At 48.6% G+C, this 15,100-nt stretch overlaps 1 protein-coding gene and 1 long non-coding RNA gene across 2 annotated transcripts in view; both read right to left on the reverse strand.

The window, feature by feature from the left end:
• The window catches only part of PHF2 (PHD finger protein 2), a 97,475-nt gene that overhangs the window by 59,983 nt on the left and 22,392 nt on the right, over positions 1-15,100 (reverse strand). The gene's annotated exons all lie outside the window — the stretch shown is intronic.
• On the reverse strand, positions 1,142-13,686 carry LOC115832168. Its single transcript, XR_004027612.1, has 2 exons — positions 13,576-13,686; positions 1,142-1,369 (listed from the first exon to the last, which is right to left on the reverse strand). It is a non-coding gene; the product is annotated as an uncharacterized LOC115832168 (long non-coding RNA).

Genomic DNA, 15,100 nt, shown 5'->3' on the forward strand with positions numbered 1-15,100 from the left:
CTGGGGGACATCTGAGCACCAGCCTGGTGAAGGCCTGCATCCACCAACCCCCGAACCGCCTTCTTGGCCTCCACACTCCACCCTGAGGATACCTGGAATGCTCAGCCTCATACCGGCAAGGTCAGCGGAGCAAAGTGCCAGCCCAGGACGCCAGCCCAGGACGCCAGCCCAGGACGCCGAATCAGGCCCTCTGAGCAAGTCCTCCTCGGCCAGTGAGGATCAAGTCACCTGGTCCCTAAGAAATGGGCTCCAACGAGATCAGTGTTTCCACCCACTCACAGGCCCAAGGGTCTGTGTCTCAGCTTGTGACCTTCCAGCTACTTGGGATGCCGCGGCAGGAGAATCACTTGAACCCAGGAGGCGGAGGTTGCGGTGAGCCGAGATTGAGCCATTGCACTCCAGCTCTAGCATGGGCAACAGGGCAAAACTCTGTTTCAGAAAAAAAAAAAAAAAAAAAAAAATTATAGGAGAAACGTCAAATAAAAAAAGGAAGTGGCCTCTTTCACTCCCAGAGGTGAGGCAGACAGGCAGAGCCTTCACCTTACTTTGCGGCCCTCTGCAGCATCTGGCACAGGGTTCAAGGCACACTGTCGGAGCTCAGTTGGTGTCAGGCACACATTCAAGCTAGAAATGTCCCTCTGGCGAGGCTTATCTTTTAATAATACAAATCCACAATGCAGGTGGGGCTGCAGGGCAGGCACTCTTACCCTTCTAGTCAGGGGACTAACTTGGGAAGGAGCTTCCTAAACCGCAGCTGTATGTATCAAAAGCTTTAAAAAGATTTGCACCCTTCAGGCCAGAATTCCACATCGACAAATCTATTTTAAGGCAAAATGTACATATGTACACAAAGATTCATGTTAATGTGGTTTCTCCCATGGTTATTTAAAATAGCAAAAATTAGGAACAACACACATCTCCAGCCAGTAAGGGTCAGGTAACCACGGCATGATGTGCTCCTGTGATGGGAGTATTACACAGCCATTAAACAATGGGTTGTACAAGTTTTTTAGTTTAGAAGTTTAGAGTCTAGGCAGACACTAAAAACTACAGCCCTTTTCCCTGGTGCTAGGCAATGGCCATGTTCTTTCTTCCCTTATACTTTCCTGTGGTTTCCTAAATCACAGAAAATGAGCATGTATTCCTTTTATAACAAGCAACAAAAGTCCTGCTTTATTTTTAAAACCAAAATGGCCCCCGACACCTCCCTTCCCAACTCATCTCTTCCTGGCTTTCCTGTGTCCTGGTCCCCTGCAGAGAAGGCCTCCTGAACCATCCACCCTGGAAGGAGGCTGAGGACTCCTGTCTCCAAACCAGTGGGCAGGTGGATTCCTGCTGTTTGGAGTCCCCCAGGTGTCTCACAAGGAACCTGTGGGGAGGAGGGAAGAGGTCAAGTGTCAAGGGGCTAACAGGATGACAAGAGCAGGGCTCCCAGCACAGCACATGAGGCATCACCTGCAGCCTGTGACACCCAGTGCACGCAGAAACCCTGGGCAATGATTGCCACCAACAACTGTGGGACCACAAGAGGTACTCAACGTCAGTGAGTCTCAGACTCCTTCTCTGCAGAGAGTGGATCATCATATCTAGTAGAAGGTCAATGACAGAAATACTGGAGGGATTGTATGTACCATGCCTACCACAGTGCCTGGCACATAGCTGGTGCCTGTAAAGATAGTTTACTGCTTGTCATAGTTATCATCACCATCACCATCATCATCACCATCACTGTCACCATCATTACTATCACCATCATCACCATCACCATCATCGCTATCATCACCATCACTATCACTATCACACATCATCATCACCATCACCATTACTATCACCATCACCATCACTATCACCATCATCATCACCATCGCCATCATCACCATCACCATTACTATCACCATCATCACCATCTTTATTACCATCACCATCACTACCATCACCACCATCACTGTCACCATCATCGCCATCATCACTATCACCATCATTACTATAATCACCAACACCATCATCACCATTACCATCATCACTATCATCACATCACCATCATCATCACCATTGCCATCATCACCACCATCATCACCACCATCATCACCATCACCATCACTACCATCACCATCACTGTCGCCATCATCACCATCATCATTACTATCACCATCACCACCATCATCATTACTATCACCATCACTGTCACCATCATCACCATCATTACTATCACCATCACCACCATCATCATTACCATCACCATCACTGTCGCCATCATCACCATCATCATTACTATCACCATCACCACCATCATCATTACCATCACCATCACTGTCACCATCATCACCATCATCATTACTATCACCATCACCACCATCATCATTACCATCACCATCACTATCATTACCATCATCATCCTCACCACCACCATCATCACTTTTTTCTGCTGGACTGATGGACCATGACCCTAGCTTTCATCTCTGGCAGGGAGTAGCTGAGAAAGTGCAAAACTCCATGGACAGAAAAAACAGAATCTCCATGGAAAGAATGTTGACATTTCTTTTCTCTTCCCAAGTATGCTATGTCCACTCCTCCAGGACTGTGAGCTGAATAGACTCCAGCTCAGCCCCTTCCAGTCTTTAAAGAAAGGATGGAGGGGCTGGGCAGCCTCTATCCAGCTGGGCCATGCCCCCGCTTCACCCAAAGTTTCTTCCTCCCAAGCCATGATGCCTTCATTTGCACTTCTCTGTGCTTCTCTTCAGCAGGAGGGGCAGCCAGAGGGAACAGAAGCTAGCTGGGAACAGAAGCCACAGGGGAAACAGAAGTCACTGGGTTGTAGAAGTCAAGAGGGAAAGGAAGCTGGGCCAGTAGGCAGGAGGGGAGCCTCACTACCCTCCATGTCTGCCCCGGAGACACTGCTCCAGGAATCTGGAAAACGCCCTGCTGCTGGGTGAGGAAGTGAGGTCCACCCTGTGCTGCTTAAAGAGCCTGTGCTGCTTTAACTTCTCAATTTGTCACAATCCACAAAACAAGTGAGTGACCACCCTGTAAGCCAAAGTCACTCACTCTAGAGGGAGGTGGCCATGGTCTGAGGTAGAGGGCAGGTCCTGACACCTTGTGTCTCTCCCGTCAGCAGCCTCGGGGCAGGTAACTCAGTGCCTTCCTTCATCCAAAGAAGGGACAATGCACCACCTACTCCACAGGCACTTGTGAGGATTAAACAGCAAGAAAGGGATGTGTAGAGGCAGCAGCACCAGGTCCACCCAGCAGCCATGAGGAGAGGGGCCAGCCCAGGAGCTGACAACCCATAGAGACTTCTGGTCTGACAATGTGGGCCAGGTGTGGTGGCTCATGCCTGTAATCTCAGTGCTCTGGAATGCTGAGGTGGTATCCTTGATACTTGAGCTTAGGAGTTTGAAACCAGTCTTGGCAACACAATAAGACCCTCTCTACAAAAAACACAAAAATTTGCCAGCCATGGTAGCACATGCCTGTAAATCCCAGCTACTCAGGAGGCTGAGGCAGGAGGATCGAGGAGTTCCTTGCTTGAGCCCAGGAGTTTGAGGCTGCAGTGAGCTATGATTGCTCTACTGCATTCCAGTCTGGGAGACAGGGTGAGACCCTGTCTCAAAAAAAAAAAAAAAAAAAAAAGAAAAGAAAAGAAAAGAAAATCAGAACCCCAATCCCCACCGGGACCTACTGAGTCAGAACCTGTTCCTAAAGACAAGCCAGGCCTGGGCACCACTGCAGCAGAGCCTGTTTTAGGGCCCTTGGCCAACCCTAAGTGCCCCGTCACTAATTACCTAGGGTTCCCCATGACCCATCGGGGCTATAACTTCTGTTACAGGGACCACAGAATCCCATCTAGAGGAGCAGCCCAAATGCGTGGCTCAAGTCCCAGAGCTGCCTTCCTGCAGACATCTTTGCACGCAGCCACAGAGTCTGTGCCGAGGTGCTGCCTTTGACCCGCTTCTCGGGGAATTCACTTCTAACTATATTTCTAGAATATATTTGCTCAAAGAAAACCCCAAACACGACCGATGGGAATCACATACAGAGCAGAGCCATCTGAACTGTGGAGGTAAGTCACTTACCCTGGACAAGCCCTGGCTACTCAGCTCTCAGACAAAGTGCTTTGCCAGGCACATCTCAATAGCTCCAGACAGCTAAAGCTCTGTGACCAGGAAGCCTAGCGGCCTGGCACCAGCTGTGCTCGCTTATAGAGGAAGTGGGGAAGCCCTGGAGTTCCCATCAGCACCATCGCTCCACGTGAAGAGTGCAATTAGAGAGAAGGCCCCCATCTGTGAGCAAACAAGAGCATGTCAGGGCTGGCTATGGCATGGGCCTCAGAGGAGAACTGGCCCTTCTCACAACCCCACAGAGACACTTGTGGGTGGGGGACACCCCTCCCGGGGCCCTGCAAGAGTCTGCTGCAGCCAACCTTGTGGATGCAAAAATCAAAACAATTCAGGACAATACCACAGCTTCCTATTATTCTGAAAAACATCAAGACTCAAAATAAATGCTTGCTTGCAAATGAGTCATATGTACCTAAGGGAAACCTCCATCTACTTCTGAAATGCATGTGAAGGACGTAGTACACAATACGAAAATTCATTTTCCAAATCACAAAATGAAAACGTATCTGCCTGACTAGTGATTTAAATTGTGACTTCAAGTAAACAGTTTATATAAAAGGCCACACAAACTGCTTTTTACCATATGAGAAGCTGTGCAATGTCACTTGTAGTAAGAAATGGAACCTGCAACTGTAATAAGATTTCTCACCTATCAGGCTGGCAAAGGTCAAGGTGGGTGACCTTTAGGGTGTGCCTCATATGTTCCTGCTGCCACAGACCAACAAGCATTCTCCCATATTCTTGGCAAAAACACACAATAGTAAAAACTTCTTGGGTAGGAGCTGTTGGTATTTTAGACACAGACACCTGTTACACTTCCTCTCCCCATAGATATGTGGATCATGTGTATTCACTGCAGCAGCAAGATTAGAGCCAAGCTAAATGTCCATTCTTGGGAGACTGAGAGGAATATTCTGAAGTGCCAAGAAGTACAAATCCTGTATTTGCTGATATGGAACAATTTCCAGGATGTATATTGTTCAGCAAAGAGCACAAATTGCAGAAGAGTATAGAGACACACCTTTTTTGTGTGTGGAAGATTGAAGGAAATCCATAAATATGCCCCTCTGTAATCAGAATGTTCAGGAAAGACACACAGGCCCTTGACTGCAGTGGCCATCTCTGGAGAGGTCACACTTTGGTGGCTGTGCTTAGCAGGGAGAGAGGGCAGGCTTCTTACTGGAGACAAATTTTTGACTATTGAATATTTTCCTATGTATATATATTGCTATCCATTAAGGACTTTAAAGAATATTTTTAATTCTGGTGAGGCACAGTGGCTCATGCCTATAATCCCAGCACTTTGGGAAGCTGAGGTTGGAAGATGGCTTGAGTCCAGGAGTTCAGGACCAGCCTGGGCAACATTGCAAGACCCCACCTCTACAAAAAATAAAAATAAAAGAGCCAGGCATAGTAGCATACACTTGTCTTAACTACTCTGGAGGCTGAGGTGGGAGGGTCGCTTGAGCCCAGGAGTTCGAAGCTACAGTGAGCTATGACCACACCACTGCACTCCATCCTGGGTGACAGGGCAAGATCCTGTATTACAAAGTAAAAGGAATATTTTTAATCCAAACAAACTGCTTTGATTCAAATCAGAGCTATTTTAATTTAAAATTTTAAAACTGACTTTAAAAAGAATACTCTTTTTTTTTTTTTTTTTTTTGAGACAGAGTTTTGCTCTTGTTGTCCAGGCTGGAGTGCAATGGCATGATCTTGGCTCACTGCAACCTCCACCTCCTGGGTTCAAGCGATTCTTCTGCCTCAGGCTCCTGAGTAGCTGGGATTACAGGCACACACCACCACGCCTGTCTAGTTTTGTATTTTTAGTAGAGATGGGGTTTCACCATGTCAGTCAGGCTGGTCGCAAACTCCTGACCTCAGGTGATCCACCCACCTCAGCCTCCCAAAGTGCTGGGATTACAGGCGTGAGCCACCGCACCCAGCCAAGAATACTCTTCTGACTCTCAAAAATAAATCTGTGTAGAATGCAAATCAAAAAAAGGGATGATATGTACAGAACTTCCAGAGAAAGTTGCCAGAAGCAGGCAAGAACTTGAGGCTATCACAGTATCCGAAAGAAGACTGAACAGAAGCCCACCCTGCCCAATCTTCTGATCTGTGAAACAAGGACACGAAAGCCAGGAGTGGAGACTGAGTTTGCCATAGCACTTTCAATCCTTCAACAATCACTGCCTGGCACTGCTGCAGGAGGCCCAATGCACAGGGAGAAGTATTCTCTAAGACCATCCTAGGGAAATGTACAGACCAAAACAAAAGAGGCACAGAAGTCACATTTCTCCAAATAGGAAGCAGGGAAGCAAGTATATACAGATACTCCAGGTGACCTCCTCTGGATGGTAGTGTATAAGGGAACAGTATTTGTTTTCCAATTTTTTTTTTACTACACAACATTATAAAGTATCATAAAAGCAAAAAAAAAAAAAAAAACCCACACAGTCTGAAAAGACAAAGCAAACATGAGAACTAGACCCAGAGATGGCACTGATGTTGCAATGATCAGATCACAAATTTATTATTAATATGCTAAAGTCTCTAATAAAGCCTGCAAGAATAGATAGGTGATGTAAGCTGAGAGATTGAGACACTAAGAAAGAATCAAAAGAATTTCACAAAAAAACAACTTTAAATCATAGACCTAAATGTAAAATGCAAAATCATGAATCACCTAGAAGATAACAGGAGAAAATCTAGATGGCCTTCGGTTTGGTAATAAACTTTCAGATGCAACACCAAACACACGATCCATGAAAGAAAAAATTGTTAAATTTTTCTTTAATAAAAGAAAAATTTTTAAATTTTTAAAATTGTTAAATTTTTCTTTAATAAAAAATTGTTAAATTTTCATTAAAATCAAAAACTTCTGCTGTGCAAAAGGCACTGTTAAGAAAGTAAAAAAGACAAGCCACAGACTGGGAGAAAATATTTTCAAAATATGTTCTGTTAAAGGACTGTTATCCAAAGTATGCAAAGAACTCAACAATAAGAAAACAACCCAATTACAAATTGGGCCAAATAACTAAACAAACACTTCACTAAAGAAGATACACAGATAGCAAATAAGTACATGAAAAGATGTTCCACATTATATTTCATCAGGAAAATGCAAATTAAAACAACAATGAGCTCCTATTACATAAGGCCAAAATCCAGAACACAGCCAACACCAAATGCTGACAAGGATGTAGAGCAACAGGAACTCTCATTCATTGCTGGTGGGGATGCAAAATTGTACAGCCACTATGGAAGATGGTTTGGTGGTTTCTTATAAAACTAAACAGGCTGGGCACGGTGGCACCCAGCCTGTAATCCTAGCACTTTGGGAAGCTGAGGAGGGTGGACTGCTTGAGCTCAGGAGTTCAAGACCAGCCTGGGCAACATGGCAAAACCCCATCTCTACAAAAAATACAAAATTTAGCTGAGCATGGTGGCAGAGTCCCAGCTACTTACTTAGGAGGCTGAGGTGGGAGGTTGGCTTTAGCCCAGGAGGTGGAGGTTGCAGTGAGCTGAGATCATGCCACTGCACTCCAGCCTGGGCGACAGAGCCAGACCCTGTTGCAAAAAAAAAAAACCAAAAACTCAAAACTAAACATACTCTTACCAAATGATCCAGCAATCATCATACTCCTTGGTATCTACCCAAAGGAGCTGAAAACATGTCTACACAGAAAAACTTGCACATGGATGTTTATAGCAGCTTTATTCATAATTGCCAAAATTTGGAAGGAACCAAGATGCCCTTCAGTAGGTGAATGGATAAACTGTGGTACATCCAGACAATGAAATATTACTCAGTGCTAAAAAAGAACTATCAGGTCATGAAAAAAACATGAAGAGAGTGTTAAATGTATATTACTAAGTGAAAGAAGCCCATCTGAAAAGCCTACATACTATGTGATTTCTACTACATGACATTCTGCAAAAGGCAAAGCTATGGAGAGAGTAAAAAGATCAGTGGTTATCAGAGGTTTGGGGGTACTGGGAGGGATGGATAGGCAGAGCACAGAGGACTTTAGATGAAACTTCTGTATTACATTGTAATGGTGGATACATTTTAATGATGTATATTACATTGCAATGGTTTGACTTTACAGTCAAAACCCATAGAAGGCCAGTCACAGTGGCTCACACCTGTAATCCCAACACTCTGGGAGACTGAGGTGGGAGGACTGCTTGAGTCCAGCCATTAGAGGTTACAGTGAGCTCTAATCACACCACTGCACTCCAGCCAGGGCAACAGAGCAAGACCCTGTTTCAAAAAAGTGTATAAAATAAAAACGCACAACGCAAAGAGTAAATCCTAGTGTAAACTACAGACTTTATTAATGAGTATGTATCAATACTGGCTAATCAATCATAATAAATATACTACATTAATGCAAGATGTTATGAATGGGGATATGGGGGAGGAGTTATGTGGGAACTCTCGATCTTTTCACTCTGTCTTACTGTAAATCTAAAATTGTTCTAAAAAACTTGTCTATTAAAAATAAATCATGTAGAAAAAGTTCTGTGTGCATGTCTACATGCTTCCTAAAGGAAAGATCCTGGGGAAATGTGGGATCATCAGTGGTCATGGGTGGGAATGCTAAGACATAAGGGGGAGAACTACCCAGATGGGAAAATCTCATGAAGGAAATGCTAAAGAAAGGCTCAGAATTCAAGGATTCTATCTCAGGTATTACTTAAAATAAGAATGAGCATGCAAATGGATGAGCACTAGAATATAAGAAATTCTGGGCCAGGCACAGTGGCTCACGCCTGTAATTCCATAACTTTGGGAGGCCGAGGCAGGCCGATCATGAGGTCAGGAGATCGAGACCATCCTGGCTAACACAGTGAAACCCCATCTCTACCAAAAATACAAAAAATTAGCCGGGCGTGGTGGTAGGTGCCTGTAGTCCCAGCTATTTGGGAGGCTGAAGCAGGAGAATGGTTTGAACCCAGGAGGCGGAGCTTGCAGTGAGCCAAGATCACGCCACTGCACTCCAGCCTGGGTGACAGAATGAGACTCCATCTTAAAAAAAAAAAAAAAGAAAATAAAGAAATTCTGTTTTCTTGAATTCAGGAGATCATGAACCATGCTGCTATGGAATCTTAGAATCCTCTACGAATATAAAGACTTCTCACTCTCCGTTTCAAAAGAAAAAAAAGTCTCGCTAAATTTAACAGCAAGGCCTCCTGCCCCTGGTAGAGCCCATTCCTCCTCCAGGGCTCCTCGGCACTCAGGAGTGGAGAGCCAACTCACTCGCTCAGGCCCCGGCCCCTGCACTATGCCACCCTTGCCCAGACCTCAGCCCCACAGGCCTCTTCCCTACCACACATCAAGCTGTCTTTCCCATCTCAGAGGGGCATCCCCATCTCAGAATCCCCTCTGTGCCTCCCTGCACTCCCCCATCTGTTTCCAGAGTTAGAAGCTGGGACTTTGCCCAACTCAGCAGTGATGCTCACTTTGACAGTCCAGGAGAGGCCAGTGGGCACACAATGCCCTCTCCTGACTCCAGCAATAGGCTGCTGGGGCCAGAACCAGGCTTCAGGCTGGGGGAACTGGAGGTGGCCAAGCAGAGCCAGCCCCAAGGCCTCAGACTGAAGGTGAGCATTTAAGGAGAATACACTGTATCAGGGCACATAGAACTCTATGGGGATGCCATGGGGGAAAGGAATGCCTCTGGGAGAAGGCGATGCTGGGGCTGGTCCTGACAGATGAATGAGGCTTCCCCAGGCAGGTAGGTGTGCAGATGAGGGGCCCTACCAGGCAAAAAAGGTGAATGTGCACCTTGAGGTGGCTCTGGCAGTGATGTAGGGTAGCACCCAGCAGGTCCTGACAGCAGGTTGAGGTCAGATCCCCCTTGAATCTGCAGATGATAGAGGTGTCCCAGGCCCCATGAGGTCTGCATTGTGGGTAAATGTTCCACAACTGGACTTAAGCAGGGAGAGGCTAGAGGCAGAGATCAGCAGCTGTAGGTCCCGAGGCGAGGGCTGGCCGGGAGGGGAACAGTGACCCCAGCAGTGTGCCCTATGGGAGTCCAGAGCCAGCATCACTTTGGGAAGCCCGTGAGCTTCTCAAAAATAACCACAACAACACAGACCGTGTCCACGGCTTGTCAATGCCCTACAGTCTGTCGCCGGGAATGCCAGCCTTTCCTGCTGTAGACACCCACAGCTGAGTCGGGGCCGGGAGGGCAGCGTGCAGCCACTGGCCTCTCCTGGGCCGTGCGAGTGCCTCTGACCCTGGGGGCTTTTCTCAGACCGGGATCACAGAAAGCAAGTGTCTAGGTTGGCCTTTGTTCCTCCTGTCCACATAGCCTACTGAGGCAGAGCCCAGCCCTCGGCCCCAACACGGAATCCACAGGATTCAAGGCATGAACATGATCATCCAGCCCAGCCACCTCTGAAGCCCCGGGGCCCTGAGAGGAAAGGGCAGACCTGGGCATCCACTCCATTTCTCGGCCCCCATCTCCGCACCTCCCCTCCCAGTCCAAGCAACTCAGCGGTTCCCTTGCTTCACAGCATTCACCTCTGCCCTGCTGTATCCTGAGACCCCTGGGTAGAGCTCCCAGCCTCGGGCTCTGGGACAGCTAGAAGGTTCCATTCTTCATGCTGGCCTCACCAGTCTGCCCTGAGGCTAGACCACACCTAAGTGACCCTTTGAGGGGCAACATCACAACAAATGAGCCATAAAACTCAACTACAATCCTTTGACCAAATAACCTTACTCCTGGCAATCTGCCCCCAAGAGTGAGTCCAAAGAATCTAAAAAGATGCTTCTGGCATTTCCCATGCACCTGGGGTCCCAGGTGGCAGAGACGTCCACCCAGCTAGGACCCAGGCATAACCATGAGCTTGCTGGGAAAAAAACATTCAAAACAGAGAACTGCACATTCACACACACTAGAAAAAAATGATCAAAGTCGATAAACAAGAACCTCTAGGAGGCCAGGTGTGGTGGCTCACGCCTGTAATCCCAGCACTTTGGGAGGCCAAGGTGGGTGGATTGCCGGAGCTCAGGAGTTCGAGACCAGCCTAGGCAATGCGGTAAAACGCCGTCTCTACTAAAATACAAAAAATTAGCCAGGCGTGGCGGGATGTGCCTGTAATCCCAGCTACTCAGGAGGCTGAGACAGGAGAATCACTTGAACCCACGAGGCAGAGGTTGCAGTGAGCCGAGATCGTGCCATTGCACTCCAGCCTGGGTGACAGACCAAGACTCCATCTCAAAAAAAAAATAAAAAATAAAAAAAAAAGAATCTCTAGGAATGCAAAATGACCTTAAAATGTAAAATTCAACGAACAATTTACATACTTTTGTTCGATAGTTCCACCACCTTCAGAGAACTGGTGAACTGGAGGAGACATCTGAAGAAATAACCCAGGCTGTGACACAGAGAAGCAGGTAGAGGACGAGAAAGCCCAGTTAGGAGCCACCGGGATGGAAGAAGAAGGACAGGTGAAAAAGAGCTCCAGCGAGGAGGACAGATGGCCATGTGATGGTGTGGAATTGACAAAAGGCTGGCCACCCCTACCCTACCCTACCACCCCGCACTCCCATCCTTGGGTGTGAGCTCCCCATGAGAAAACCTGCACGCTCACAGGGCTCCCTTCCGTTTCCACAAGCCACAAGCCTCCTCCCATTGCTTGTCACCCTCATCAGGGACCCTGGCTGCTCTGCCCCTAGAGCTCCAGGAAACTAATGAGCCACTGATTCCTCCAGGGACAGGGGTGCCTGAGCACAGCCCTCAGCACCAACAAGCAATCCACGAGATTCATAGGGGCTCTGCACACACCTTTCCAAGACCTTGCTGAGGCCCTCCCTGCACACTGAGCTGTCCCCTGGTCTTCCCCGGGACCATGGAGACACCCTCGCAGCAGTGGGCCAGGCTGGGGGTGCCAACCATCCTGCCCACCACACAGAGTCCTCCCAAAATGCCAACCCAAAACGTTTGCTTAAGTCCACCACTGGCTAATTCCTCCTCTTTTATTTATCAAATAAAGACACTGAAGGGAAAAAAAGACTAGGCCCTCTTAGGTGTGTTTTCCACCTGCCACAGCCTATTTGCAAACTTAGCACTACTGTAGTGTCTGATATTCCTTCCCTCTCAAGCCTGAACCAACCTTAACTATTTTACAAAGTTATGCTACTTACAATGTCCTTTTCTGACACAACTGCCACTGGGGGCCCTCAAGAGGCTCCCACCCTAGGCTGGGGTCCCTGGCTGTTTTATGTGCAGACAGCCAAACCTGAGTGGGCCCCAGCCAGTCTGCACAGTTTCCGAAGATGAGAATGCAAAGCTCTGTACACTCTTGAACACAAATAGCCAGGGGAAGTAAGGATAATTTGCCTTTTTTTCTCCTAGGGGATGTAAGTACTCACGGGACAAAGTCATTTGTGCTAATTAATAAAAACTGCAGAAGGAAACCCTTACACCACAATAGCACATCGGAAGGCTATTCAGTTATTGCAGGAGAATTCTGTCATTCTCTGAAGTCACTCTTAACATTTATAAATCCAGAAATACAAACAAAGTTAATTGTTCCTTGAATGTGGTAGACAAACACCTGCATTAAGGAGGCTCAGATCATCTACGGCAACCCCACACTGAACACACCAGATCTGGTCCAGTCTCGGAAGCTAAGCAGGATCAGGCCTGGTTAGACTTTGAATGGGAGGCTGGCCTCCCCATAGCACAGCAGAGCAGCAGTCCCCTTGGGGCAGGGTCTGGGTGTGGTTGCTTGGGCCAAGCTCCCCTCCCCCAGTGCCAGCTGCTTCCTGCCACAGCATGGAGCTTGTGTCACCATTTACCCAGCCCTCCCACATGCCAGGGCCACCATCCCACAACCTGCAAGATGGCTGTGTCATCTGCATTTTACAGGTGAGCAGGAAGAGGCTGAGAGAAGTGAAGGGCTCACTCTGGTCACACCTGAAGTGGCTGAGCAGATCTGAATTGCAAAGCTGTCCCAAGCTACAAGAGCTTGCAAAGCTGTCCCACACTGCAATACCACCCCATGTTGGGCCTTTCCCCTTCAGAACAGTGTGGCTAAGGTAATGCGGGTCCCCACAGGTAAGAACAGGCATCGGACTGGGAGATCACAAAGATGCAGCTCTGGACACCAAGTGCCCTGCCCTCCAGGAGCTGCCTCTTCCCCTCGGAAGAAATGTGAGGTGCCTACCACTTAGGACCAGAGCCTCCAGCAGACTGTCAGGGTGACACACACACACACACACACAGACACACATCCACACACCCCCCACACACCACACACCACACACACGTACATATGCTACAGACACACACTACACAAACTGCACACACCACACACATTCACACACATTACACACATATCACACACATACTACACACATACAGACCACACAGACACAAACATCACACACATGCCACACACCACCCCCACAAGCACAGCAGGGACCTCCTCTCACCTGGCCACACAGGCTGCATGGAGCTGGGGGCCAGGGGAATCCCCAGGGCTGTTCCTGGGCAGCATGAGGGCCGTGGACGTCCTACCTTTCTTGGCCTCAATGTCTTCATTGATAAAGACAAAGGGCTGGTCTGCACCTGGGTGGCCAGACTCAGCAAACAAAACCGCAGGACACCCAGTCAGACGAGTTTCAGATCAACGGAACTGGGAGCGTGGCTGGGCATCATGTACACACCTGGCCCCACCAGCGCCTCTAAATCCCTTTCGTGCTCCGAATCCCCCTTGCTGCAAGCAGCTCACATGTGAAATGAGGCGCTGGACCACATCAGCCCTCGTGGTGGCACGTTATGGTTTAGTGAAGTCCAGGAAAGGTGAAACTCACAGGTAACCACCGAATATCTCGGCTGAGAGGCCAGTCCCCCATGAGCTGCTTCACCGGCATTTGTTCCTGGTTTTGAAACACTGGCATTCAGGCAGTGAGTGTGGCATGCTCTTTGGCTTGTTTTCTAAAATCACTGTTTCCAACCTCCATGCACTCCATCTCCTCGCGCCACCTCTGCCACTGTCATTTGGAATTTGTCAGGAGCCCCCTGCCTGGATCCCAATGGGGTCCCACTTCTTGGGCTTGCTGGAGCAATAGGAGCTGGCCTGTGGGAAATGAGAAAGGGATGGCGGGGCAACCTCCCAGTGGGCACAGCCACTCTCTAGCCAGGCCAGTGCCACCTAATTCCTGCCTATCATTGCCCCTTGAAGATGAAGACGATGACGGTAAAAACAAACACAGCAGCAGCCCAAGGTCCAGCAGGCCTTCCTCGGAACCCACCCCAGAGAGCCCCTGCAGGTGCATGCAATAGGCCACCTGGTACTTCCCCACCTCCCTGCAGAGGGTCCCTGGGATACCATGAAAGCCACACCCATGGAGATGGACATGGGGCTAGCTGGCTGAGACCTGTGCTGGACACAAGAAACAGGCTGCTGAGCAACAGTGCAATAAATGACATCATGTCTGAGTGGCACGCACAGTACAAAACAACGCTGCTTCCAAGGGCGCACACGGACATACCAGCCACGTCAAAAGGTGGGGCTCGGTGGGAAGCCCATAACCGTGTGGAGGCCAACAGGAAGGGAGGGGCTTACGGGGAGGGGCTTACAGGATGCGGTGATGGGCTTCTTAGGGAAATGCATTCCTGTATGAGCTGGAGGTGACTAAAATGAAAATTTTAAAGAAACAAGGGCCTCCATGTGAGCCCTGCCCTGCCTGCCCTGGGCCAGCAGCCTGGGATGGGGACTGAGGAAAAATGGTCAAAGTACAGCCTCATCCCAGCCCCGGGCCCCGTGGACGCCCCTCCTCAGCGGGGCCTGCTAGGGTGAACCCCCGCCCTGATACCCACGAACAACCTCTTGGGAGGGTGGGGGGGTGACAGAATGTCTGCACCATGCCTGCTATTAGCAGGTCATGGGACAACGGTGGCTCAGAGGCCAGGACTATCATGGACACAACCCACTTCTGACGGGGTTTGGCAGCT

This window comes from Nomascus leucogenys, chromosome 1a (assembly GCF_006542625.1).
Source record: "Nomascus leucogenys isolate Asia chromosome 1a, Asia_NLE_v1, whole genome shotgun sequence".
NCBI lineage: Eukaryota > Metazoa > Chordata > Mammalia > Primates > Hylobatidae > Nomascus > Nomascus leucogenys.